Genomic DNA, 27,967 nt, shown 5'->3' with positions numbered 1-27,967 from the left:
TATCCCACCCTGTCAATGTTTTTTCTAAAACCTGTATTATCGGGGAGAAGGTACAGAAGCCTGAACACTTAGACCAGCCGGTTTTGTAACACTTTCTACCCTACAGTTGTAAGGATACTGAATGGACTCACTAAACTCATAACACTGGCCTGTAAAGGTTTACCTATTATTTACTATCTATGCCACTTGATTGTGGGTTCTCCCTGTATTGATCGCAAGGGAAAGCTTTTCACTGTGCCTCGGCATACGTGACAATAAATTCAATTCATATCAAGGCCACATTTGATGCCGTGCAGAATGAAGAAGCCATCACAAAACTGAAATCGATGGGAATCAAAACTCTTCACTGGCTTGAGTCATACTGATTACAAAGTAGGATGGCTGTAGCTATTGGAAATCAGATATTCCAATACATCTCTGCCGGAATTAATCAAAGTAATGTCATATATTCAATCATCTTCCGCTGCTTCATTATTCATCTTCAGATCAGAAATGTGATGTTCGCTGAAGAAGGCAAGACATTCAGTACAATTCACAACTGCGCAGAAACTGAAGAAATGTGTGGGCAAATGCAGCACGACCTAGATAATTCCCAGTTAGGCTCGAAAATGGAAAAAAGTAGCACGTCACATGCTCAGCCAAAAAACATCAGCAACACGAATGGACCTTGCTATCACCACTTGGTAGCATGAGAATCACTAAATTCCCCCGTTGCGAACAATCCTGGGAGATATACACAACGAGAAACCTAAATATATGAGCCACATAGTTTCATATTTGAGGTACAATTGCAATGAAATTGCAAGCTGAGATCCTGAGAGCATGCTGCTTTTAATTGCGGTATTTTGTTGCCCTCTTTTTTTTAATTGTGGTGCGATTTTCTGTTTTTATTTTTGCGATGTATCCCTGGACAGAGTACATCTGGGAAGGGTACTGTGTTGCTGGAAGCTGACAACATTTTAGTTGTACTGGAGGCGCTCGTACCGGAAAGATAAGGAGCATTTAAATTTGTAACTGCTGTGTGGACAATGGCGGAAAAAAATAGCCTTTGCTGTATCCAGTACTTTCACATATTTCATGATGCCACAAAGTTGTTTTATATTCTGTCCCTCGCACTAAGTTCATTTTAAGTTAATTGCAATCTGGTTGGCAGTTATTAGTTACAGATAATCCTTCAGAACTCCAGTTCCACCAGATTCCACTATTTCAGACTTCATCTCAGTGACTCAGCCAGATATTGCTCTCAAAGCAATGGATCGTTGACATCAAGTAAATTAAGAGATGTGTTAGAAACCTGCTTGATAGACATCTCAGTTCTGCTATGTTTTCCTATAAAACACACTTTGAAAACAAACAGAACTCAGCGAGGTGTTTCGGAGTTCAATTAAAATCAACATCATTCATTAATTGTGAAAGTGTACACGCATCAGCTTTAGGAGATTGATGGCAATCAAAATTAATATTGACAAATCCTATAAGTATTAGAAATAAATGGCACGGCACAACATTGAATTTAAATTAAAAATATTAATCAACACAATAATCTGCATTATACAGATACATGTTACAATTTATCGAAACCTCACAGATGGATGATTGAAGTTCATAGTGCAGAAATTGATTTGTATTCTGCATTCTTGAAGCTTGACAATGTTTTGCGAGGTTTCAATGATAACATACATATTCTCAATAGTTGCCTGTCTTCAGAGATGCAAACATTATCGACAGATTTACAGTTGTTCCTCGCTTTGAACAAAGAATTACTGCACTGCACTGATGGAATTACGCATCTGCGTCAGGTCATCATAGTTTTTAGGCATCTATACTTCTTGAATATTATTTCTTAAAAATCCAAAAGGAAAAACTATTGAAAATTAAGAGTGAACCCGTCGGCCTAAAGCAGGTTCTAGACTCTTGATTAAAGTAGTTGTCTCTAGTCAAGATTATACTCAACCATGTACAATTGGAATGGGTAGACTGAGATAAACAGCGTACAGGAAATCGGGAAAGGTGCAAATTGTCGATATCACGCTGGTATCTCCACGAAGATGCAGATGGTCTGAAATAGCTAATCAGATCAACACCCCTATATTACATTAATGAAGTTTTCTTTTCCTGGAAGGTTATGCATCAAATTGACAATGTTAGGGGATTTTTTTTCTGTCAGCTCAAAGAACATGAAACCGAGAATTTCACAGAGATAGAAATGAAAATATCCAGAAAAGGTCAAAAGAACCATGCACACAAAACATTTGATCTGGTTCCTGGAAACATGAAGTAAAATCGCCCAAAAGTTAATGGTAATTCATGTTAAACCAATGATCAGATCCTGGCAGATTAAAAATATCCTGGGAAAATGAGAGATTACGCACTGTTGTGGAAATAAACGATGTACATAATATTTGCCAAAATATCAAAGCTTGGAAATGAAGAAAAGCAAAAGGCTTTGGGCGCCCTTCTCAATTCTCCATTGAAGGCTAACATCTGCTTGCAGCAAACAATTAGAAAAATTGATAAAATTTTAGCTTCCATCACAAGAGGATTTGATTGCAGGTCGAATGAAATGTTGCCTCATTTGTAAAGCATCTTCGTTAGACCACACCTGGAGCATTGCATGAATTGTTGAATTCTTATCACTGGAAAGATGTTATTGCCGTTGAGGGAGAGCAATGTCGGATAAGCCACAGTTGTTTCCAAGATGGAGGAACTGGACTTTTACTGTGCTGTTGGCCTCGATGAATCCATTTCAGCATAAATCAATGGATTTAAGGTACCAACCAAACAGTCTCTGTAGTAGACTGAAGTGAGGAGATATACATATACATACACACATACATATACACATATATACAGAGAGAGAGAGAAATGTACATCGACATATATCACATACTTGTGACTGTGTCATATATATTGCGTTGTATAAACATTTTTGTGTCTAAATTGCACCTCTGCTCATTCATCACTGAGTCAGTTATCACATGATATTTTCACTGAATTTGCTAAAACTGTTGGTCGACTTCAAATGCTCATCGATCCATACAATGATCGTCTGGCTATCACCACTTCACACCCAATGGTTTTGCAGTCACTGAATTATCCATCTGCCAACACTCTGTGAGTTACAATTACACAGAAACTGAAATATTCAGAAAGTGTGGTGCTACAAATGAGCAGCTGGTCAGGCAGAATCCAGGGGCAGGAGAGTCTACGTTTTGAACTTCATCTGATTAAGAGCTCATATTCGAAAAACCGACCCTCCTGCTCCTCTGATGCTGCTGGACTGATTGTGCTTCTCCAGCACCACACTCCTCGACCCTGATCTCCAGCGCCTTAGAAGACTGACCAGTGAAGATGTAGTACGTTCAGATATCACCGACCCAACCTGCTGCAGAACTGATTCTAAATCCTCAGAAATCCAATACGCCTTTTCCGACACCTACTCTTCAAAGACATTTTAATACAATCAATCATTCTTTTCTTTTTCACACTGGTATGTGGCAGAGAGAAATCCTAAGATTACTGCCTTTGAGAATCTGTCTTTCAATTTCATTCTTAACTCGTGGAAATCTGTCCTGAGGACCCCATTATCTTTTCTGCCAATGTTGTTGGTACCAATGCGGACAGTGTCATCTTTTAGTGCCATCTTGCCGAGAAGGAATTCCGCAGCCACATCATTCCTTCCAGGAGGCAACGCACCATCCTATAGTTAGTGAATCAGATTTCTAGCCTCTGACCACCTTTTGTTGCGACTGTACTTATATGACTAGAGCGGTTCAGGTTCTGGTCAATGGTGGCAATCAGGTTGTCGAAACTGTGTGATCCTGTAAAGTTAATACCAATTCATATCTCTGGGCAATGTTATTGGTGATAATCAATGCCTGGTATTAGAGTGGCAGGGATTTTCGCTGACAATTGTCAGTCGAAAACCTGCTATAGATCCAGATTGTGGTACATTTAGACATGGACTCCTTCAGTATTTCAAGAGTCATGAATGGTGCTCAACGTTGTGCAATCATCAGTGAGTATCCCTGCTCCTGACCTTATGGTATAGGGAGGTCATTGATGAAACGGATAACGATAGCTCAGCCAAGATCATTCCCCGAAGATCTTCAGCAGAGATGTTCTTGCGCTGAGATTACTGATCTCCAACAACTCCAAACATTTTCCATTTGCTAGGAATGCCGCGACACAGCATGGATTTTTCACGTGATTCTCAGTGACGCGAGTTTTGGTCGAGATCATTGACTCCCCATTTGATCAATTGCTATATTAGCATAAAGAACAACCACTCGCACATTATCTGGAATTCAGCTGAAATGATGACGGCATACATTATAATTAGTTAGTCGTTATTTTTAAGTAAGGCGTGTGAATGACTAACTTCTCAATTCTTCTTTCCTTCAGTAGGTCAATATGTATATTGGGGGCAAAATCTGTCTCACTTGAAAAGTTTCGATACCTCCAAATTAATTCGCATATTTGGTCATCTTCCTTTTGAGCTGTGGAAGGAGGCCTTCTAAAGCTATAAAAGGAAATAATCAAATAATGGCTGGTAAACCGTGAACAGCGTTTGTCCCCTTATCTACAGAAAGGTGTTTTGCCTTTGGATAGATCCCAGAGAAGCTTCATTCGGCTGATCTCGGATATGAAGTGTTTTTTAATAAATATAATGAAAAGATTGGGCCTGTCCTTATCGCAGTTGAGAAGAATGAGAGGCCATCTTATCAAACCAATTGTAATCCGCAGGAGATGAGAACAGTTTGTTTTCCTTTGATCGCCTATTTAACGTCGATGTGGAGAGGTATTTGTTCTGTCAGAAGATTGTGAATCTGTGGAATTTCTAATCATAGAGGGCAGTCGCTGCTGGGTTATTTACAATATTCAAGGCAGTGATGGATAGATTTTTGCTCAGTAAAGGAATCGATTGGTGAAAGGAAAAGTCAGGAAATTGAAGTCCAGGTTTATCAGATCAGCCATGATTTCATTGAGTAGCAAAACAGGGTAGATAGGCTGAATGGCCTAACTCTGCTCCAGGTTTTACATTGTAAACGTGAAGGAGGTGAACGGTGGAGAGCAGATGTCAAGCTCTGCATCGTAACGAAATCATGGTTGATATATTCGAAACCATATGTGTGGTCATCGAGAGCACAGTGGTTAGCACTGCTGCCTCACAGCACCTGAGACCTGGGTTCAATTCCCGCTTCAGGCGACTGACTGTGTGGAGTTTGCACGTTCTCCCCGTGTCTGCGTGGGTTTCCTCCGGGTGCTCTGGTTTCCTCCCACAGTCCAAAGATTTGCAGGCCAGGTGAATTGGCCATACTAAATTGCCCATAGTGTTAGGTCAGGGGTAAATGTAGATGTAGGGGTATGGGTGGGTTATGCTTCGGCGGGGCGGTGTGGACTTGTTGGGCTGAAGGGCCTGTTTCCACACTGTAAGTCATCTAATCTAGAAAACATACAAATATTGCTCTACGACACGAAGGACAGGTTGTTTTATTTTCTTTGCGAATATTTTGCAAATGAATTTCAAAGAATATGAATCTCAAGGTTTCATAAGCAAATCTGTGAAGGGACAGGACACTTCAAATTCTCTGAGTAAAATATGCAAGACCTTCGGCCTGGCTAAAAGGGAAACTGAGAAAAATGTGCCATGAAGACATGGTCATTCTTCACAAATCACTGAATCAATCTTAGATCTGTTTTGTGTCAGTGCTCTGCCTTTGCCATTATAAAGCCTGTGATTGACAGGGTCACTTTTATTAAAATTGTCACAGTTATGAAGGATTCTAAAATATTCAAGAAAGGAAGAAAAAACATAACTACATTGTACAATACTACTGTTAGAATTATGGAATCATAGAGATGTACAGCACTGGAAGAGACCCTTAAGGCCAACTTATCCGTCCTGACCAGATATCCGAAGTGAATCTCGTGTTCATTGCCAACATTATGCCCCATCCCTCTAAACGCTTCCTATTCATATGCCCATCCAGATGTCCTTTAAATGTTGCAATTGTGCAAGTCTCCAACACTTCCTCTGGAGCACATTCCACAAATGCACCACGCTTTGAGTGAAACTGTTCCCCATTTATTCCTTTCAAATCTTTCCTTCCTGACCTTAAAAGTATGCCCTCTACTTTTGGACACCCCAAAGCTGGTAAAATACTTTGTCTATTCACCCTACCCATGCGCTTCACGATTTTATAAACCTCTATATTATCAGCCCTAAGCCTCTAATGTTCCAAGGGAAACAGCCCCAGCTTATTCAGACTCTTCCGATATCTCAAGCCTTCCAATCATTTCAACATCCTTGTAAATCTTCGCTGAACGCTTTCAGGTTTCACAACATACTTCCTACAGCATTGAGACCAGAATTGTGGATAGTTCTCCAGAACTCGATTAGTCAATGTTGTGTACATCCACAACATGAACTCTCAACTCAATACTCAATTGAATGACCAATAAAGGGAAGCATAGCAAACACCTTCTTCAATATCCTTCCTACCTTTAACTTCAGTTTCTATTGTCTTATTTCTGTAGTTTCAGAGAATATTTAATTGACAGATTCAAAATTATAGGTTGGTTATGGGAAAAATGCATTTTCTCTGTCAATGCTATCAAGAGCTAAGCATGAATTTAGGATAATTGCTTTAAAACAAGAGACAAAACGAAAATCATTAGCTCTGGTTTGAGATAGCATGTTGTTTTGGCATGGGTGATATTTGCCGAAAAGTATTGGCAACAGATACACCGATGACCTTGAAAAAGCAAGAGAATGTATTGCTTGCAAATCAAATAATCAGTGTGAAAGTGATTTAAAGTGGTACAAATTCGATGTATCTTTCAAAGTACACAGCACGCATGTACAACTGACAGATTAGTCTATCGATGTGTTGTATGGTGCTAAGAATCTGTTCAACTATCAATGGAGTGATTCGTATGGATTATTATTCATCCTCTCATGTCACTGAAACGGGTGCAGCAACGCTAACTTTAAAAGGGAGAATGTTTTCTTAATTAATATGTAGATGGATGTACAGAGAAGTGGCATAAATCGACTACTTCTTGGGAAATAAATCAGGCATGTTACTGACATGTTATTGGATGAGTACTCTTGGATCAGTGACTACAATTCTATTCTCCTAAAATAGTAATGGAAAATGATAGAACTAATACACAAGTTTAATTCTAAATCAAGGCAAGGCCAATTTTGAAGTTATGATACAGAAACTTTCAATAGTTGATTGGGTGGAGCTCCTCGCAAGCAAAAGGACGTCTGGCAAATTTGAAGCTTTCGAAAGTGATAGACCGAGAGTTCAGTGACAACATGCTCCTGTGAGAGTGAAGGGCACAGCTGACAGGAGTAGGGAACGCTGACTGAAGAGAGATGTAGAGGCTCTGCTCAAAAAAAAAGCAAGAGGCGTATTTCACTGAGATCATTGAATCCTTTGAGTGTAGAGAGTTGTAGGGTCATACTTAAGAAGAAAATGTGCACAGCATCAACAAGACAGGAGATAGCTTTGGCACTTTAGATTAAGGAGAATCTAGAGATTTTACACGTATACTAAAGTCGAAAGAGTAACTGGAGAGGGGATAGGGCCTCTTAAAGAAAGGGTCAAATGTATGTGTGAAACAACATGTGTGAAATGTATTGTGTGAGATCCCATACGAATATTTTGTGTCAGAACGCAGGAAGACATGGAAGCGAGCAACTCAGCGAAATTAATACTGATCTCTTGAGAAGAGTCCACATCACTGACGTGGAGATACTGAAGGCCTTAAAATGTATATATGTAGACGAATCCCCGGGACATGCTTAGGTATATTGTGGGAGACTAGGAATGAAATTGCGGTGTCTGACAGACATATCTTTGATATGGACAACCACGGCAGAACTGCTAAAAGACTGAATGGTCTTAGTATTATGCTATTATTTAAGAAAGACTGTAAGGATATGCCAAGGAACTATATAACAGTAAGCCTGACGTCAGTGGTGGACATGTAGTTTGAAGGGATTCTGAGAGTAAAGATGCACATGCATTGGGAAAGGCAAGGATTCATGAGGGACACTCAGCATGAGATTGCACGTGGGAAATCGTGTTTCACTAATTTGATTGAAATGTTTGGAGGGGTGACCAAGACAGTAGATGAAGGTAGACTAACAAACATTTTGCGCATGGATATTGGCAAGGCCTTTAACATGGTTGCGCATGGAAGACTAGATAATACCATGAAAACAAAGGGAATGAAGGGAAAGCTAGCAAATTATAAAAATTGTCTTTTGGCAAGGAGACAGAGGGTGGTAATAGAGGTTGTAGTTCAGACTGGGGGCTCAGACGAGTGGTTGTACCTCAAGAAGACATATCTGTAACATGGACAAGCACGGGTGAACTGCACGGGTAACTGATGGGTTAAAGTATTATGCTTGATTTAAGAACGTCGTTAAGGAAAAGACAGGAACCATATAACAGTAATCCTGACGTCAGTGGTGGACATGTTGCTCGACTGGATTCCGAGAGAAAATAGCCACATGCATTTGGAAAGGCAAGGACTGATGAGAGACACTCAGCATGACTTTGCACGTGGGAAATCGTGTCTCACTAATTTGATTAAGATCTTTGGAGGGGTGAAAAGACGGGTCATTTCACGTCATTTAAGTAAACGTTGTAGTTGAGAAAATCGGACGCATCGTTCGTGAGTTGGTGCAAAACTCCAAAATTGGCAATATAATGGACAATCAAGAAGATTCCCGACGAGGATAACCGGGCCAATGAGACGAGGAATGGCAGGTGGAGTATAATTACTTAAATGTGAAGTGTTGCCTTTTCTTTAGCTAAACCTGAGCAAGAATTATTGGAAGGATCGGGGCATGTTGACATAGACACCTAAGAACGCAGATACATATTTCCTTGAAAGTTGTATCACAGGTAGACTGGTTGGTGAAGAAGGCCCCACTTGCCTTCATCTGTCAGAGCACTGATTACAGGAGATTGTGATGTCATGTTATGGATGCATACTCAACCGGTGAGACCACATTTGGAGTACTGTGTACAATTTTGGTCGTCCGACAGGAAAGATGTCATTAAAATGGTAGGAGTGCAAAAAGGATTTATTAGGATGTTCCCGAGGCAGCAGGGTTTGAGTTATGAGGAGAGGGTCGAGAAGTTCGGACTGCTATTATCTGGATCGTATGAGGCTGAAGGGTGATCCTAGAAAAGTTTATAAACTCATGGTCAAACGTCACACGATGCCCAGTCATAGTTGAACAAGTCTATTTATAATCACAGGCTTTCAGAGCACTGTCTCTTCATCAGTTCACGTGATGAAAGGGCAGCGCTTTTAAAGCTTGTGATTTCAAATATCCCCGTTGGGCTGCAACTTGGTGTTGTGTGACTTCTGAACTTGTCCACCCAGTCCAATACTGGCACCTCCACATCATAAAATCATGAGTGGCATTTAAAACCTGAATAGCCAAGGTCTTTCCCCACTGTACGGTCGTCCAAAACAAGACAGCAGAAGTTTAGAGTGAGAGGAAAAAGATTTGAAAGTGACCTGAGGGGCAACTTTTCCACACAGAGGGTGATGCATAGATCGAATGAGCTGTCAGAGGAAGTGGTAAATGTAGGTATACTTCCAACATTTAAACGGAATTTGGACAGATGCATAGATATTGGGCTGAAAATGTGTTGCTGGAAAAGCGCAGCAGGTCAGGCAGCATCCAAGGTGCAGGAGAATCGACGTTTTGGGCATGAGCCCTTCTTCAGGAAGGGCTCATGCCCGAAACGTCGATTCTCCTGCTCCTTGGATGCTGCCTAACCTGCTGTGTTTTTCCAGCAATACATTTTCAGCTCTGATCTCCAGCATCTGCAGTCCTCGCTTTCTCCCAGATGCATAGATAGCAAAGGTTTCAAAGGGATATGGGCCAAACGCCGGAAAATGAGACTAGCTCAGTTCAGGAAGCCTTGTTAGCATGTAACAATTGGGCTGAAGTTTCCATGTTACATGACTCTATGACTGCATGTCTCTAAATGATTTCTGTCCTCTGTGTTTTTGACAGGACAAAATAAATATTGTATTAGTAAAGCGACAGAGTTAGGTTTAGAGTTATGATACCACAATAAGCATTACTGCAAATGGTCCATTCCAACTCATATTGCGAGTCTCCAGCCCTTGCAAAATGTCAAATGTCGTTGGAAAATCAGATCCCGGTCATTACCGAGTCAACAACGAATGTTCGTTGTTAACTATTCACTGTACAAATGTTCTTTGTATTGTCTGTGACCACGCTTCCAGTTGGTGTCACTGGCTTTTCAGCGTGTGCTGCACGCCACTTCCACGATGCTAAGTTAGCGGCTCACATTTAGAATTCTCCGTCCCAACTGGAAGCTCCCTCAAAACATTCAACTTGGAACTCTGTGGTGAGAATTTCCATAAACCTCACCTTATATCCCTTGTCCCCAAATAGCATACATCCTGTCTTGGTTGTGTAACTCCTATATTTCAAATGTCTTTCCTTTCAGTTCTCTTTTTTTTTCTTCGTTCAGACCACCAGATTCTCGATTGCATTTTCCCTGACTGTAAACGCAAACTTACCACGGGAATTGAACACACGCTGTTCTCTCTGCATCAGAAACCAAGCATGCAACCAACCGGGGCACAAAACCCCTGCTTTACTATAATGTTCTTGTGTGCTTTCTTCTCATTAAACATGCTACACTTATACGGGTTTACAAATGACCTCTACAATTGAGAATGATGGGAGCAGTTATTGCATGGGAACAGACCTATATTCAAGTTATTTCCAAGCTCCTCGTCGCCTTGACTTTGAGTTATATCGCTTGTCCTGCAGTGTTGTTCATTCCTGAAGGACACAGTCTTTGACCGACCTTCTCAACAGCACGATGGGTGTCTCTGCAAGAGCAGAGACTGGAGTGGATCATCGACACATTCTCAGTTCCGTATGGGCAATACAAAGCTTATTGACGTATGGAATCTCACTGTTTCCTGAACGAATGAAAAGAATACTTGCTCGTTTTAGTCCATCTCGCTGACAGTCGAAAATGAGACCACAACTGGGCCTGTCTGTAAACTGGACCCTCTCCTGATACAGCATTTCTATCAAATGGAGCAATAACACTGGGAGCTAAGTGAAACATAATGTATTGTACAGCATCTTTTTCTTTATGAACCAAGTAGTTAACACAACCTTCTCCTTCGTATGTTCTCAGGGATTTTGCAACCATTCCGTGCTGCACATCTAATTTTGTGTAACTCAATTGTGTGTAGATGACTAGTCTTTTGCCTTTTCCAGATTGTCAACAGTTTTTCCTGCATCCACCCGTAAACCTTACCAGAAAACAGACAGAAAATGTGTAATCCCAAGTGAGGCACTTATGGACCTATCTGCAAGTTGCATAGTTCATGCAAAAATGAACTTTTGTCTTCATAATAAGTTTTCCCTGGAAGCAAGTTCCTGGCCTTTTATTCCCAATAATTCACAGGATAAGGGCATTGATAGCAAGGCATGTATTAGTTTCCGACCAAAAATGCAGTTGCAGTGACTGTTTTATTTTATTTTTCAGAAAGAATGAAGTTGGAGAGTGTCGTACTCAGTGTTTACCTCAAATGTTATTGCTGATTCTGACAGTGCTCGTGGGGTTACAATACTGGGGGAACACTTCACCAAATGTGATGTGGGTATTGATGTCTGGATCCAGTGCTTCGTGATCATCCTTGTTTCTCCTCGAGAAGGAGGAGGTGTGACAATGTTGTCTCTTTTAAAAAGATTACTTTGTCCATGTCTTTGGGTAGATTAGATTATTTACAGTGTGGAAACAGGCCCTTCAGCCCAACATTTCCACACCGCCCCGCTGAAGCACAACCCACCCATACCCTTACATTTACCCCTTCCTATCACTACGGGCAATTTAGCATGGCCAGTTCACCTGACCTGCATATTTTTGGATTGTGGGAGGAAACCGGATCACCCGGAGAAAACCCACGGAGACACGGGGCGAACGTGCAAACTCCACACAGTCAGTCGCCTGAGGCGGGAATTGAACCTGGATCTCTGGCTGTAAGGCAGCAGTGCTTTCCACTGTGCCACCGTGCCACCTAGTGGAGTCTAGTCTAGTCGAGTCGAGTCTAGTCTAATCTAGTGTCTTCTTTTGGAAGATTTCGTAAAGACAGATGTGCCAAAATGTCTTGGGAAAGCCGAGTTTAACAATGACTAGGGAGTTAGCAGTTCTCCCAGTTCAACATTGTTGCACCTTTGGTTTCGCAGAAACAGAGAAGCTGTTGCAATGTAGTAATGTTCCAGGCATCACAATATGATTCTAAGTTGACTTACCGCTCTGAAATCTCTGAATGTTGCTCCCTCGGACTTGTAAGAATCCGATTTTGAATTTCCCTTTTGCAACGGGTGTGTTGATGGAATGCTGTTTGATTGGAGCTGTTTCTTAATTAAGTTGCTGCTTTGGATTGGTTCGGTTTGCCAGCAGTTAAGTTATTATAAATTCTGTTTTCTTTTGTTTATGTTTCAACTATACTTTTAAAGTTAATTTTGATTTCGTAAAACTAAAGGTGTGAACAGCTGCATCACCCCGGAACACTCACTTCACATCTGCCTTAAAAATAGGAAGCTAAGGTCCAGGCTATCTTCTTGAACTCTTTTGTAGTGGGTCATAACCAGTCTATATAACTGGGAGGGGTAGTGGTGAGCTACCATCTTCAACTGTGCAGTCAACGTGTTGACTGTAGACATATAATACCATTAGGGAGACAACTCCAGCATATCGGCTCTGCAATACTGAATAAATAGCAACTGATGTCCAAGTCGGAATAGTGAGTGGTTTGAAGGAGAAACTTCGAATTGGTACTGTGCTCTGTTGCAGACACTCAGTTGAAGTCTCAAACATGCAGTGTCAGCTCGCAGCACTAAAACGACCACAGTTATCTTTTATAAAAGATTACGAGACTTGGAATTTTAACCAACAGCATCTGAGGAGACAGAAGCAGAGACAACGTTTCAAATTCAGTGTGACTCTCCTGCAAAACTCTAAGATGAGTCAGACTTGTTGACTTCCTCCAGTATTTTCTGTTTTTGTTCCTTTACAACTGGACAATGGAAAATTCTGTAACAGGGGTTCCAATCCGAGATGATTCGTGTCAAACTGTGATCTGTTCCTAAGTGAATGTGAAACTCCAGGGTTTCGGATTCTGCGCAAAACTGACAGTGGTGCCAATCTTGTTAGTTAATATTAATAAATAACTTTTGAAAATTGCTTGAATATGATTGCTTGAAGGACCCTTACTGCCATTTTGCACCATGTTAACTTAAACAAACCATGAAAGCCTTAAACCTGAGCTCCTTTGCTCGCAACAGAAGCTACCAAGCATTCCCAATATTGTCTGTTGTTTCAGGTGAAAATAATTTGATAAACAGGCACTGTCCATATAATGTAAGCTGGGAGTTCGTATTTGAACAAACTATGCAATGAGGCTTTTTAATTCTAAGGGTGTGTCCTTGACATTCCAAATGAAGGGCTTCTGGCCAAAACTTTGACTCTCCTTCTCTTTGGAAGCTGCCTTACCTGCTCTACTTTTCCAGAGCCACACTTTTCGATCTGACTCTCCAGCATCTTTGTTCCTCACTTTCTCTCGTGCACCTTTGACAGAAAGGCTATCATTCATCCCCGGACAGTCTTTGATGGAACAAGTAAGGGAGACAATCTTCTTCTTGAAACAGGATCTGGCGAAAGTACTTCGACAATTTCTTCCAGCAACATTCCACATTCAAGGCTCAGCAAAAGAAGGACCAGCGATTATTTATTGCAAGGCATGATGGTCGATAACTAGAAAGCAAAATTGGAAATGATTCCATTCATGCGTGTTTGCTGCCTTTCATTTTCAGTATGTAGAGGTTTGAGAAATTTCACAAAACCTCTGATTGATTTCCAAATTTATGAAACCTGCCTTCTTCGCCTTCATCTCATTTCACTGCTTCGCTCTCTCTCTCTTTCTCACTCTCTTCCACGCTTATGGACTCTTATTTCTCTCTATGTTTCTATTTACGTGTGGCTCAAGCCAATCCTTTCTCACTTTCTCCCCTTTCGATCTCTCCCACACCACCTCCCCACTTCTCAATTCTTTCTTACTCCCTCTCCATCCCTTCGAACGCCTTCTCTCCCTGTCTCATCTCTCTCATTCTTCCCCTGACTCTTGCATTCTTTCTCCATCTCTCACATTTATTTGTTACGGCTCTCCCTCTCTCTTTCTTCTGCACATCGAATATTCAAATTGAAGATACAACCAATCACCTTATAATGGATATTATTGAATAACTGTAGATTTCTCGAAGTGCATTAGCTTCATGGTTGCTTTTTCCGACTTGCCTCAATCACTCCAATCAATTTCACAATCTGCCTTTGTAATTTCAGGCCCGCTTTTAATGTTTGTCTTTCCGGTTTAAATTCATTTTCCAGCATATTACAAAGGACTGTTTGCGGATCAAATGTCACACGATGAGCAAATAGAGTAACCTAATTCATCAGGAGCTAAATGTCACTGGCTTTTCACCATGGAAAGAAGAGTTACATTCTTCATTCGACAAAACATTAAATGTTTTCGAGGAGGTGTTAGGTTGAGTTAATAATGTTAAAGAGTTCAAAGACCAGGGGGAAAACACGAAAAAATGAATGATGATTCATGATCAGAGTGAATCGTGGAGTAGTCGATGAGGGTTGAAGGGCTCCCTCCTGTTACTATGTCAGAATAATGGAGGACAGACATCATGTGGTCAGGGTCTGAAATTGCAGAGTTGAGCGTTAGAATGCCGAAAGTGTCTGAGGGGGAAATATGTGTCGTTCCTTGAGTTGTGTTACGTTACTTGGGATAATCGTAGCAGGCCCAGGAAAGAAATATTGGCATGACAACGGGGTGTACTCATGAAGTAGCAATCAAATAATAAATGATTGATTTCATGTGAGAAAACACAAGATGGGTTCGAAGGAGACTTGACTGAAATTAAAAACACGAATTGTGTCACTTCGATGGAAATGACTATTTTCACAACAGTTAAGACAAAAAGTCACTTTCCTGTAAATGGGACAGTTGCATGAGTTAAAGAAGAAAGAATTCGCTGTTCACAGCATGAGAACCAGAAAAAAGATTGTGTAATACAACTTACAGATTTGATGGGGAACTTTTCCTTTCGTATTTTGAGTAATTGTAGTGTTTGGATGTAGATAGTAAGTTGTTGTGCTATGTTTTGACAGGCTAGTGTATTTTGCTTTCATGCTTATATGCAAAATCTTCCTGTTAAAGAAATGAGACCAAATCAGATGCCTTATATGTTTATATTTTTCAAAAGATTTCCTATATAATTTTTGTTATAGTGTGGGATCTGATTTGTATGGTGGGTACATGAACTGGGATCATTATATTCCATAATATTGGCAGGAAATTGTAAACTTTAGAGGTACAGTGGAATTTGACAGCTCTAATACGGGAACCATAAAACGTGAGCACACCAGTGCAGCAAGTGTTTAGGAAGACAAGTAGCAACATGATCCCTATTGTGAGGGCAATACAAAATAAAATTACAGAGATTGTATTGCAGATATATGCGGCCTATGAAAGGTCACAACTGCAATACACTGCTGGTGTTCTTGGGTAAAAAACGTTTGTATTTTGTTTGATTCTGTTCAGGGAAGTTTCACTGAAACTTTTTTTTTGCAATGAAGTCCTACTTAAGAAGAAAAAATAAAAATAAACAACGTATTTAAAAAGTCGAACGATTGAAGAAAACTCTTCACAAGGATGAAGCAGGGAAACACTCTCCCACCAATGTGAATTCAAAGACGTAATTAAATTCGCGAGTATGTCCATGAATGGACTAGGGATATGATGTCGTCAGTAGATGAATGAGCCTGGCTAACCCTAAACTAAGCAGAAGTGAGCAGTTATTGATCAGTAAGTGCGGCTTGATAGCACTACTGATCGTCTCCTATATCAAATTACTGATGAACAATCTGTAGCTTGATCAGTTGGCAATTAGATGATTTGGTACTTTTCTGTTTTGTTTGAAAAGGACGCACATAGAATTCTTCCATATTGTTGCGTGGACGTTAGCGCTGCAACTGACCATGTCGACATTGGCTGGGGTAGTGGCAATTCTTGAAAATGTGCTTAGGGATATTTGTCAAAACGCTTTGAGGGTGCACGACAAATTGCACAGGGTGTTTAACAATTCCGAAGTGGGACATACATGGTTTATGTGAGTGGGAAAAGGAAAAATGCGTACGATGTTGGAAAACTCCGAGATTGCCCAATTGACAAGAAGAAAAACATAGAAATATATCATCCAAATGCTGAGACATTGCAAAGCTTTGAGATGCAGGAGTATCTATCTGGCCCAGTGTATGAATCAGAAAAGGTTACCATGTAGACACAACAACCAAATTTTAAAAAAAACTAATAGAATTTATCGTGAATGGAATTGAATTCAAGAGAATAAAAGTTGTTTATTTGTACAGTGCATTGATGACAGCAAATCCTTAACACTGTCAAAATGCTGGATGTCCTCCTTTAAAATGTTGTGTGTCTCTGGACACACAATGAACAGCAATGGTTCAATAAGGCTGACCACCAGGATATTTTCAAGGGACGATCATGGATGGACAATAAATGCTGGCCCAGACAGCGTCACCGATGTATCATAAATGAATAAAATGTTTTTCTGATGATAAAATCGTAAAAAGAAAGTAAATTGCGTTTTCACCAAGCATATGGAAGGGGGGAGATGTACTGAAAGCAGTTCGGAGAATGTTAATCAGATTAGCAGCTGGAATAAGAGATTTGTAGAAGTAAAATGTGGATGCAAGGCTTTTATCTTCTTGAATTTAAAAGAGGAAAAGGTGACCTGTTGGGAACATAAAAGATCCTGAATTAAATGAGGGAAGAACATTTTCTCTTCTGGACGAATCGTGAACGAGGAGTCACAATTTAAAAATCAGCTCTTGGACTCGGCAAGATGGCGATATTCTCTAGGATTGCTGTTGATAGCGCTGCCTAATAGCCAAGGCATACCGGTGTTTTTGCCATCCCTGGCCAACTTATGTGGTGGAAATATTAGTTTCAAACCTTGCAGAACACATATTTGTTAATATTTGGGAGTGTGAAGGATGCCAAAGGGAAAAGGAGCAGGTAACCAACAGCGGGGAGGACACCCCCCTGCAGCACCTGCAACCCCAGAGCCTGCAGCAGCAGCAGCCTCTCGTGAACCCTTCGGGGACCTGACAGACTCACAGGAATTGGCTGCGGCGATGGAGAGACTTTCCTTGAAAGTTGTGGCTGCGATTGAGGAAATCCGTGGGGAGATTCGTGACCAGGTGCAACCTATCGCATCCATACTGCAGAAGCACGAGCAGGAGATCCAGGACCTCGTGGAGGGGCTGGAGGAAGTGGAGGGTGGAACTAAGGTCTCGAAAGCTGCGATGCAGTCCTCATCCAATCAGATCCAGGTGCTGGAGCGAGACGTGCGGGCCTCGCAAAACCATATCGAAAATCGTGGTCGGAGGATAAATCTCCGCCCAGTCCTTGTGCACGTCCACTCATATAAGGACAAGCAAAACGTCATAGAAGTTTCCAGATGCCTGGGAAAAGATCCGCAGGCGCTTCTGTACAAGGGGTCAAAAATCATGTCCTTGGATGAAGTTTAAAAGAGGCTGAGGAACCTGGGCATCCAGTACTCCATGAGATTCCCCGCAGTACTTCGTTTCAGCCATGAGGACTCAGATTATACATTTGACTTGGCGGATAAAGCTAAAAACTTTGCGGACACTTTAAAATAGACAGATTGGCCTGAAGAATATGGTTAATGTTTGTTCCCTTTTCTATTATTCCCCATGTTCCCCTTCCTTTTTTTACTTCCTTTCTTTTCCCAGATAATTTCCTTTTTGGAATGGAGGAAAAGACTTTGGCACAAGTTGGTCTTTTTTTTGATAAATGGATTTTCTGATGGGAAATTTTGTGGATGTTCTTTGTTGTCTGTCTCCGTTTTTTTTTTGTTTGTTCAGCTTCTCTTTTAGTCACAAGTGGGGGTGTCATAAAGCCAGGGATGGGTGGAGTGCTCATCCTGACTTTGTCTTTTGGTTGAAGGTTCGTCTCCTTTTTTTCTTCCGAAGGCTGGGCACAGTTCAGGTTTGAAGGAGCTGTGAAGGAGGGGATAGGTAGGGTGAGAGCCCCTTATGGACGGGGAAAGAGTCTTCCATTCAAGGTTCTATAATTGGTTTTTCTTGTAGTATTTTTTGGGAGACCTCCTTCACTGCCGCTCCCTCACCACCAGACGCCTAGAGGAAGAACGCCTCATCTTCCTCCTCGGAACACTTCAACCCCAGGGCATCAATGTGGACTTCAACAGTTTCCTCATTTCCCGTTCCCCCACTTCACCCCAGTTCCAAACTTTCAGCTCAGCAATGTCCCCATGACTTGTCCTGACTTGTCCTACCTGCCTGTTTTCTTTTCCACCTATCCAGTCCACCCTCCTACCCCGACCTATCATCTTCATCCCCCACCCCGATTCACCTATTGTACTCTATGCCTCTTTCTCCCCACCTCCACCTCCTCTCACTTATCTCTCCACCCTTCAGGCTCTCTGCCTATATTCATGATGAAGGGCTTTTGCCCGAAACGCCGATTTTACTGCTCCTCGGATGCTGCCTGAACTGCTGTGCTCTTCCACCACCACTAATCCCGAATATGGGGATAGGCCAGAGAAGTATTTAGCATAACTGAGTCGGAAAAAGGGTGCTCCCCAAACCATTATTGCAATCAGAGACAGCTCTGGGGTCCTTACTTACGATGGTAAAAAGATTAATGAGGCTTTTCGGAGCTTTTACTCTGAATTTTATCAGACGGAAGGTTGCGAAGACAGGAGTGCTAAAATGGAGACTTTTTAAAAAAAAACTGGACCTCACAGGGGTAACCTTGTGACAGGCCTCTCTCCTTAATGTTCCCTTAACAGTTCAGGAAATACAGGAGGCAGCTAGGCAACTTCAGAGTGGGAAAGCGCTTAGCCCTGGGGTTTTCCGGGCGAGTTTTATAAGGGCTTTATAGGGATTCTGTTAGAGCCATTGTTTGAGATGTACAGTCACTCCTATGTGCATGAATGCCTTCCACCATCCTTAAGAGAAGCTGATATTTCCTTTAATCTTAAAAAGGGGAATATTCCTGCGGATTGTGCCTCCTACACGCCCATCTCTCTGTTAAATTCAGACTTCAATAGTCTGTCCACGATCCAGCCTCTGAGATTGTAAAGGGTGTTGCCCCATATTATTAAAGAGGACCAGACAGGCTTTATAAGGGGCTGTGGGTCCTCTAATAATATTAGAAGGTTGCTGAATGTGGTCGACGTTTGTCAGCAACGATCGATTCAGGGGTTGGTGCGATTTCAGGATATAAGATTAATTTTGCAAAATCGGAAGTTGTGCCTTCGGGAAACTTAAGGATGTGCCAGAAATTGAAGGTGGCTCTAAGTTCCCTTTTCAGTGGTCACGGGCAGCGTTCAGTAACCTAGACATTTTTATTACCCCAAAGTTTGATCTGTTACTTTGGAATAACTTCGCTCATTTGCGCGACAATATTAGGCGAGATCTCCAGAGATGGGAGGCTCTTCCAATTTCGTGGCTGGGCCGAATATCTCTCATTAAGATAAATGTTCTTCTTCGTTTGCTTTTTCCCATGTGTATGCTCCCTATAATGTTTCCCAGGTCAATGCTGCGGAAGCTTATGAGGTGGTTTGATTCCTTTGTCTGTCATCGTGGGTGGCCCCTCATCTAACTTAGTAAATTGCAATTGCAGCTGGATATTGAGGCCTCCCAAGCAAAGTGCCCTCTTATTAACCTATTGTTCATGGATAAGATGAGGACAGTTATAGACCATTGCCGGAACCCCATTGTCATTAGGACAGTCAGGGTATGGAGGGCGAAGCGTCAGAGTGAGGGTTGTTTATCCAACACTTCGCCACTTACACCTGTAGTTGGCATGCCAGGGTTCCGACCAGGGATGATGGACTCAGAGTTCAAAAAATGAGCAGCGAGAGGAGTTTCTAGTTTGGGAGACATGTTTGAGGAGGCGGTTATAATGCCTTTTCAGCATCTGAGCTGCAAATACGGGGTTTTTTTTCAGGTTCGGGATTTCATCCAGAAGAAGTCTCCCTTTCTCACGAAGCCCTATTAGCCCGATACAGAGAGGATGTTGCTACCTCAACAAACACCCTTTCTGTTAATGCCCTCTATTGCCTGCTGAGTGACAGGGCCTGGCAGGATATTAGCCAGTTATGTGAGGTCTGGGAGCAAGAGCTGGGAGTGGAGATCTCTTCTGAAACATGGGAGAACATACGGGAGAATACTCGAAAGATCTTAATCTGTAACAGGACATGCGTAATTCAAGTAAAAGTTTTGCAGAGGGCTCATCTGGAACCAGACCGTCTGGTGAAGTTTTGAAAAGGGGCATCTTCAGTTTGCCTCAAATGTAAAATAAATGTAGGTACTCTTACCCATTGCTTCTGAACATGCCACAGTCTCCGCGTTTATTGGAGCACTGTGGCGGGAGAGGTAGGGAGGGTATTGAGGACTGAAGTCAAAGTAGACCCGATATCTCTCCTCTTGGGTCTACCGAATTTGCCATCTTTAGACGGGCATGGGAAGAAACTATTTAATATTCCTGCACACTGTGTGCGGAAGAATATTCAGATGAATTGGGTGTCTGAGAATCTGCCGGACTTGCTGGGATGGCAGAAATTAATTATGGAGTATATTCCCTTGGACTTTTTAACAAAAATGGTGCACCACACAACACACAATTTTTATAAGACATGGCAGCCCTACTTGAATTATTTGGATATAGATTTATCAGTTATCCTAACTAAGGCGTTTGTTTAACCAGGATGATTAGATTTGTCAAGCCCGAGGCCCTGGATGTGGTCTCCCGAGTTAATATGGTTATGAATACAATGCTCCCGTTCCTTTGTTTGGGAGCCTTACGCCGAGCATAGCTGTTCTGTAATTTGTGTGTTTTTTTTGTTCTCCTTTTTTTGCTTTTCTTTCATTTTTTGGGTGTTGCTTAGCACAGTGTTAGGGTTTGCTTTGTACTATAGAGTAGGTTAGTAGATAGTAGTTGGATTGTAATTTGTGTTTTTTATCTTTTTATTGTACTGATATTTGTGATCGATTATTTTTTCAATAATTTTATATGTTTGTAAAGTTAAAAAAATTGCTTATAAATACATTTCCAGGAAAATCAGCTTTTAACCATTTAATGGAGAGATAAGGCGATTTTCTCTCTCTTTGTCTCGCTCTCTCTCCATCTCCCTCTTTCCATTTCTCTGTCTCCCTCTCTACCTATCTATATATATTCCTTTCCCTCTTCAAACCTCTCTCTGTCTCTGTCTCTCTCTCTCTATCTCTCTGTCTCTCTCGCTCACAGAGCTTTGTGAATCCTGAGAAGTCTCTTTTTGAAAAATTGGTAGCAGCAAGTTTCTTTGATCTCTTTTCATGTCAGAGTTTGATAGATTCAGGAAGTGAAGGGGGAAAGGCAAATAAATGCAAATTTCAGGTTAAAATCAGATCAGCCATGATCTTATTGAAGGGAAAAGCATGACTGTAGAGCGAAATGGATAACTTCCTAATCCTTGTTCGTCTGTTCATGTTGTACCTAGCGCAAAGGACAACATGCTGAAATCCACGCAAAATAACTAATTTAAGAAATTTGAAATTTCTGGATATTGTATAGATCTTCATACAGAAACATTGTATCACTTGGAATGACGTTCCCTCGAATTTTGTAACTTGAAAAGCAATGATAGTTCAACATTCAACACACATAAAATATTTAACGGTAACTGAAAACAATGCTATCCTTTGCAGTATCGAGAACATTAAGTCAAAATCAACTCCCCATGCATTTTTTTGTTTTGAGAATTTCCCAAAAGCCATCAATTCATTGATTTTGTCAAGTGACTGCGCATATGGCTTAAAGTGGAGAACTTGTGCGTTGTCATACACAGTTACTTCGAGATTGCTTCACGGTGACATAATCACCCAAGTTACAGTGAGCATTTACCACAATATTGCCGCATGGTTTTGACCACTGATAATTATGTCTGCAGGAAGTGTGTTTGGCTACAAATGCTATCAGATGACACAGATTAGTTGGAGTGGCAGTTCGAGGCAATGAAGAATTTACAGGAAACTGAGGATGTGAGGAATGGCAGTTTCAGTATGTAGGAAAAATGCAGAGAGTCGTGTGGATGGGTTACCTCTAGAAAATGTTGGAGCGGTAGGCAGCGAGCATCGTTGCCTCCTGTGGCGATCCCCATTTCAAATAAGTATGCACTTTTGGAAAATGTAAGGGGTGATGGACTGTCACGATGACGTAGCACTGACAGTCAACCGAGACTGATTCGATTGCAATGAACGGTATGCCAGTTTCAATGTAATTGTGGTAGGAGACTTATTAATCAGGGGCAGAAATTGACAGTTTTGCAGTCGATAGCAAACATCAGAATGCGTAATGCCTACTTGGAGCCAGGGTCCACAATCCCTCAGACATGGTGCAAAACATTTTCAAAGTGGAAAGGGAACAGCGGGAGGTCGCTATATACGGCGACATGGAAGCGAACGGAACGCCATTCTGGAGGGAGAATTTAAGGAACCTCGGAAAAAGTTTAAAAAGTAAATTCACCAGAGGAGGAACATCTGAATTACTTCTGGTTTCACATGCTAGTGACAGAATGAATGGAAGGATAGAGCAGAAGAATGCATGACTGAGGAGTTGTTGCAGAGGGCAGGGTTTCGTATTTTTTGATCAAAAGGATCACTCTGGGGAAGAATGACCTTTATAAAAGGACGGAATTGGAAAAGAGACAATATTCTGGCGAGGAGGTGCTGCTCCCGAGGCGTTATTCGAGTCAGGAGGTGGGGCAATTCGATGGTACCAAAAGAGATAGTGAGAAAAGATAGGTCTGAGGCTGGTGCAGTTGAGAACACGAGCAACTATAATATTAAAATTAGACGAATGCAAGGTCGATAACGAGCAAAGAGTGATAAATTAAGCTTCAATTGTTCTAACGCAGGAGGCCTGAAAGTTAAGTTAGATGAACTGAGATCATGATTGAGAGTATGGGACAGGAATATCAATGTGGACCAGTGAATGGCTGTACTGGAAGCTTCATCTTCTGTTGTGTGGATGCTAGGGGAAGGACAGCGAGGAGTCAGGACAGGAGCCGAGAAGCGTTTATTGTTAAGGAAAATATTATCACTGTATTTGGGGAGGATATTCCAGACGAACAAGCAATGACTGTCTTTGGGTGGAACTGAGAAATAAGAATGGGATTGTCTTCTTCTTATGATGGTACTTTATGCCTATAATGAGAAACGAGAAATTGAGAATTGATATTTTTTTCAGGAGATATCAGATATCTATACAAATAATAGGATCGTAATGGGATACTTTAACTTTCCAAACATGAACAATGAAGTCTACTGTGTGTAGGTCTTAGATCGTGATGCATTTGCTAAGACAATTCAAGAAACGTTTTTTATTCAGTACGTGGAATAACCTACTAGGGAAGGAACAACAGTTGACCCAGTGTTGGGAAATAAGGCAGGGCAAGTGATTGAGGCATCAATAGGAAGCACTTTGGAACTGGTAATCATAACTCTGTTGGATTTTAAATAGCTTTGGAAAACTATGTGGTGTGGTGCTGGAAAAGCGCAGCAGATCAGTCAGCATCGGAAGCGTTCAATATTGAAGGTTTTGGACCTAAATCCTTCATCAATCCTGAAGAATGGCTCATGGCCAAAACATAGATTATCCTCCTTTCCGATGCTGCCTGTCTAGTTGCGATTTTCCTGTGGCAGACGTTTCGACTCTGACTATCCAATATCTTCAGTCCTCAGTTTCATCGAGATGCGAAATTATCGACCTGATTTAAAGCAATGGAAACAGAATTATGGCCGATTTTAATGGTTTTAGGCAAGAATAATCAAAAACCGATTAGAAGAGGTTATTCCCAGTAAAGGGCGTTAGAAAAGTGGATGACAAACAAAAAACGAGGTAAATTGAATCCATGTTCCTAATAATGCGAAGGGCAAGGCTGGTACGCAAAGGGAGCACTGGATGACTAGAAAATTGATGCTCAAATGAAGAAAAAGAAGAAGGTATATGGAAGGTACTGACAACTGATATCGTGTGAACCCTTTGAGTAGTGTACGCTCGGTCGGACTATACTGAAGAGAGAAATGAGGGGACAAAAGGGGACATGGAATAGCTTAGACCAATACGCTTAAGGAGAATCCAAAAAGACTGTGCAAATTCATTAAGGCGAAATGAGTCTGTAGCGAGAGAATAGGGCGACTTCAAGATCAACTCGACTGTCTAGGTGTGGAATTGTCGGAGATGCGAGAGATACTGAATGAGTATTTCATCTCATTACTTACTTGGAAAACGACAGAGGCATAGAGTCCCAGAGGAATGCAGTATTGAAACAGACACCTCTGTCCTACTGTCCATGCTAAACAGGTATCCTGAAAAACTCTATTCCCATTTCCCAGCATATGGCCAAAGTCCCTCTGACTCTTTCTTAATCATATACCAATCTGGATGCCTTGTGAACGTTGTGGTTGTTACAGACTCCACCACTTCTCTGGCAATCATTCTATCCATGCAACACCTTCTGAGTGAAAATGTTGCTCCTCCAGTCTCTTTTAAATCTTCCCCCTTTCAGGTTAAACTGATGCCATCTGGTTTTGAACTCCCCGAATCCAGGAAAAAGACCTAGTCTGTTCACCCTTCACCCTGTTCTCCCTTTATGGTTTTATAAACATCTATAAGGTCACACCTCAGCCTCTGGTGCTCCAGGGAAGATAGCCCTCAGCCTCTCCCAAGATAACACACGCTCTAACCCTGGCAACATACTGATGATTTATTTTTGAACCCTTTCAAGATTCAAAGCATCTTTCCTCGAATTGCATACAGCATTCCATATGTGCTCTCAATAATGCCCTCTCCAGCTGCATAATGGCATCACAACTTCGATAATCAGGACACGAACCAATAAAAGCAAACAAACCAAAGGCCTTCTTCACAATCCTACCATGGAATTCATTTTCAAGGAACTGTGAAACTGTAATCCAAGGTCTCTTTGTTGTGCAACACTCCCCAACATCGTGCGGTTAATTACTTACCTTTCCAAAATGCAGCACTTCACATTTAACCAAAATAAACTCTGTCAGCCGTGCCTCGGTTCATTGGGCCAGCAGACCAAACTGCGCTTCTACGCTAAGGTAAACTTCTTCAGTGTACACAACACTTCCAATTTTGATGGCAATTGCAATTTTAATATCCACATCTCCCATACTCACGTCCATTTATTCTTATAAATGACTAAAAGTGTTGGATCCGGCGCCAATTCTTGTGGTGTACCGCTTGTCACAGGTCTCTAGGCTGAAAAGCAAACGTCCACCACCACCCTGTTTCTTGTTCCTTCGAGTAGTTCTGCATCCAACCGGCTGTTCTAAATGTATTACGTGTGATCTAACAATGCTAACACTCTACCAGGAGGAACCTCGTCGAACGTGTTATTGAAATCCAGAATGATCGAATTCGCTTCTCTTCCCACATCAATCTTCTTCGTTACTTCCTCAAAAAGCTTAATCAATTAGTGAGACATGTTATCCCACGCAGAGAGTCATGTTCACCCTCCCTCGTCAGTCTCTACCTTTCTAAATGAAATGTAAATCCTGTCCCTCGGGATTCCCGAGAATAAATTATCTACCACCAATGACAGGCTCACTGGTATATATTTTCCTGGCTTTTCCTTATCATCTTTCTTAAATAGTAGTATCACATTTAGCTATCTGCGACCTTTTGGCATCTCATCTGTGGCTGTCGATAATATAAATAACTCACTAATGGACAGAGCAATCTCTTCCCGAAATTCTGACAGTGTTTAAGCAGATCAGGTCTTGAGGAATTATCCACTTTCATGCCTTATGAGGCATCCAACACCTCTTTCTCTGTGATATAGACATTTCTCAAGACGTCCCTTATTCATTTCCCCTAGTTCTTTCTCTGCCTTTTCCTTCTCCACGGGAAACATGAATGCAAAATATTCGTTTACTTCCTCCCCATCTCCTATTTTTACACACGTAGGCAGCTTTCCTGATGTTTAAGGAGTTCTGTTCTTTCCCTTACTACTCTTTCGTACTTACACATTTGCAGCATCTCGTTGGATTCCCCATAACCGTGAATTCCATATAACCAGAATTTCCAAACCTATCTCATACCCCCTTGTTCCCCTCCTAATTTCCATGTTCAGTATACTCCGGTTGTCTTTCTACTCTTCGAGGGATTAACTCGATCCATGTTGTTCATACCTGAAATATGTATTCTTCTGTTTCTCGAACACAACCACAATTTCCCTCATCGTCCAGCATTCCCTGCACATATCAGTCTTGCATTTCACACTTACAGGAGCACACTGTCTCTGGAATCCCATTTGTGAAGGTTTCTAATTTTCCAGTCATTCCTTTACCTGCGAATATCCACGTCAATCAACTTTCGAGTCTTCTTGACAAACATCATTGAAATTGGCCTTCCTACAATTTAGAACATTAACGTTTAGATCCGGTCTGTCCTTCTCCATCACGATTTTAAAAGTATGCGAATGATGGTCACTTTTCCCAAAGTACTGCTCCAGTGACACCTCAGACACCTGCATTGCATTATTTCCAAGTCATTAGTTACGTTTTGCATCTTCTCTAGTATGTACATACACATTCTGAATATGAACATTTTCATGAACGCACTGAACTAAATTCTGTGAATCCACGCCCTTAACACGGTGGCTGTCCCAATCTAGTTTGAAAAGTCAAAATCCACTACCATAACCACCCTGTTATTCTTACAGAAAACCGATTTCTTAGTGAATGTTGAAGTATCTATTGTACAGTCCAAACAAGATGATTGCCCCTTCCTTATTTCTCAGATTTTCCCTGAAATAAACCCTGGATATTTTCCGGGGAATATCTTCCCGAAGCACTGCGTAAATGTTATCTTTAATCAAAAAACTCCACTCCCCGTCTCTCTTGCCCACCTTAAAATCATTTTGAGAGGATATGTACTATGGAATATTAAGCTGCCAGTCCTGTCCATCTCTGTAACCGCGATATCTCAGCCTCCTGTTCCCAGTCATGCTCTAAGTTCATCTACCTTACCAATTAGGCTTCTTGCATTAAAGTGAATTCGGTTTATTCACCAGTCCTACCTCATTCTCTGCTTGTTCATGCCTACTCTGACTGTTTGACATGCTCTTATCCTAGCTGAAACGGTTTCAGATTTATTTCTTTCCTCACTATCTCCAAGCCCTCGGCCACACTCAAACCTTGTCTGTTTAAATCCTCCTGAGCAGTTGCAGCAAACGGCCTTCAACAAGGCGTTCTGCATGCTTCTGCATAGTAGTTTTGGTTTTAAATGTTAAAATACGTGGAATCCATACAAGGATAGCTGTTGGATGCAAAACTGACTTCTGAGTGGCGGGCAGAGCGTAATGTTGAAGGATTGGCTTATGGACTAAGACTTGTGATACGTGGTGTGTCGCAATGCTTCATGCAGCGTCCAGTATTTTCTGTCATCGAAATAAATGTTTTAAATGTGCATATAGCAGAATTCATTATTGGGTTTACAGGTGGCACCAAAATTGCTGATGTCGTGGAGAGTGAAGTAGGTTATTTCACAGCATAATGCGACCCTGATCAGATGGGCCACTGGGCCGCGAAGCGGGATGGAAATTAATTTACATAAATATACCTTCATACATTTTGGAAAGGCAAATCAGGGCTGGACATTTGTATATAATGGTGAAGTCCTCGGGAGATATCGGAGTTCAGTTTCATACTTCCTCGTA

This window comes from Chiloscyllium punctatum, chromosome 36 (assembly GCF_047496795.1).
Source record: "Chiloscyllium punctatum isolate Juve2018m chromosome 36, sChiPun1.3, whole genome shotgun sequence".
Lineage (NCBI taxonomy): Eukaryota > Metazoa > Chordata > Chondrichthyes > Orectolobiformes > Hemiscylliidae > Chiloscyllium > Chiloscyllium punctatum.
This window is presented reverse-complemented; position numbering follows the sequence as displayed.